Source organism: Eufriesea mexicana, unplaced genomic scaffold, assembly GCF_001483705.2.
Source record: "Eufriesea mexicana isolate 0111107269 unplaced genomic scaffold, ASM148370v2 scaffold5368, whole genome shotgun sequence".
Classification (NCBI taxonomy): domain Eukaryota; kingdom Metazoa; phylum Arthropoda; class Insecta; order Hymenoptera; family Apidae; genus Eufriesea; species Eufriesea mexicana.
The window spans coordinates 136,178-138,292 of NW_016913305.1; the positions used below are offsets into that span (position 1 = coordinate 136,178).

General features: G+C 41.1%; 1 long non-coding RNA gene across 1 annotated transcript; it reads right to left on the bottom strand.

The window, feature by feature from the left end:
• Positions 1-378: 378 nt before the first annotated feature.
• On the bottom strand, positions 379-1,279 carry LOC108551982 (uncharacterized). Its single transcript, XR_001890520.1, has 3 exons — positions 1,211-1,279; positions 946-1,084; positions 379-556 (listed from the first exon to the last, which is right to left on the bottom strand). It is a non-coding gene; the product is annotated as an uncharacterized LOC108551982 (long non-coding RNA).
• Positions 1,280-2,115: the final 836 nt, after the last annotated feature.

Genomic DNA, 2,115 nt, shown 5'->3' on the forward strand with positions numbered 1-2,115 from the left:
TTTTAAACACTTCTGAGGTTCAAAATGTATGAACTGAGACTTGGAGACTTAGGTTTGAGGTTTTTAGACACTTCTGAGGTTCTAGATCCATGAGATGTAACTCAGAGAGTTAGGTTTGATGTTTTTAGACACTTCTGAAGCTCTAAATCTATGAGATTAGACTTAGAAAGTTAGGTAGGAGGTTCTTAACGAGGCCAGAGAATGCTCAAACAACGAGCATTCGAGATTTGAAGAAAATATAAATTAAAATTGGAAAAGTCACTTATGCGATTACAGTAGACACTATATATCATATATGTAGATTATAGTAGACACCTCGAGTCTTGTCTGTGAATTCCTATGTTAGTAAGGGTACAGAAAATTTTTGGAGAGTGAGCAAGTAAATTATATGACCATAAAACAGCATAGTGGCAGGAAATAGTGGAACACTTTTAGATCCAATATCAAATAGCGAATAGCTATTAAAGATTGGAAAGCTTCTTGGGTACCTTTAACCTGGATTTCAGTGTGCACACGAACTGCCATTAGAGTGGTTGGTAATGGATCACGTTCACACCTATATGAATTCCTCTATTAATAATTCAAAAGTCTTTTGAAAATTGAGAAAGCAAATTACCCAACCATACTACAGTATAACATAAACTAACACTCAAACAAGAAATAACAGGAAACTATTAAGTCTAATGTTAGACAGCTACTATTGTACTTTAACGAAGATTCTTAAAATTTTTAGGTCAATTCCAGATGGATTCAAGATCTATTCCAATATTAACAATAATCAGACATGTCTTTGACAATTGCCTAACTGAATTATGTGATCACGATATGACATAAACCATCACCGAAGTGAAAGACCTAGTCTAACACTGAAATTGAACACCTACGTGACCAAAAGGTCAGTAAATTTCCGAAACGGTAAAAATAAAAATTGGAACAGTGACGTACGTGATCCTAATTGGCACGAAGAACGCTATCAGTACAATAGCACGCTATTAGGTCTAACACTGGATTAGCTAGCTCCTGTGAGGCTTCTCGATCTCTCGGAGAGGCTCAGCATTCCTTCTCTCTCGACATTTCTCCTCTCCTATTTCCAGAAAATTAGATTTATCACTTAATTAATCCAATTCGATTAATTCGAAAGATCCTTTATAGTAATCACTCGGACCCCAAGATAGATTGTCTCCCGGTCTCGTGAAAGAGTTTCACTTACCACGGCGAAGCCTCGTTTCGAGTCGAGAGTCAGGCCAAGATGCTCCACCTTCTTCTGGGAAACTCGTCGAGAATTGTGAAAGGCCTGAAAAATGTTACAGCAAGTTCTTTTGAATGTCGCCGACGTGGCATTCTCGCGCGAGTATATCTAATAAGTCCGGGCTGTTTGCCAGCTATACCACACCTCTGAGATTCGAGTTTAGTCGCGAGTCGCTGGCTTCCACAAAGACTGATTGGGAACTCGTACCGCGTGTTTATTTCAGTTTTCCAACTACGCGTCTTCGACCCGTGATTCGGTGTGAACTATGAACTTCGAGCTGGCTCGAGTTTCGCGAGTATTTGCGTCCTCTACTTGAACGAGTCTGCGTGATACTTGGAACGAGAAATTGACAGACTCTTGAGAGTTTGGAGACATGTCGTGGGTTGTTAAGAAATCAGGGCACTATTTCGTGTTAATGGAAAGGGTTTATTTATGCAAGGCTTGGTACAGGGAACAAGGTGTCTAGTCTTGGAAAAGCTCTGAAGAACTGGTTCCTTCAGAGGCTAGTCCAAGTATTTGAGGTGGTCCTTGAGTCATGGGGTACTGGTCGTAAAGACATTAAGGTACGAGCGTTGACAGCCACTATAACTATAATTGACAGCCAGAAATGAACGCGAACAGTCGAACGACGACTTTAGCCGACGGCCAAATACTTTTACTACCCTAGGGACCGACTTTTACTACTCTAGACTTTCCGTTCAGGCCACACTGGTCCGTACGGCCCGAAAGGGCCCGCATGATGGCTAACTGACGTGAACGGAACGATACGTCACACCGGTGTAGCGTTTAACGTGTTAACTGGGCCCCCTTTGACTCGGGATCCTCGATGTCTATTACAAGTAGAAATACCTAAGCTTCTCTTAGTC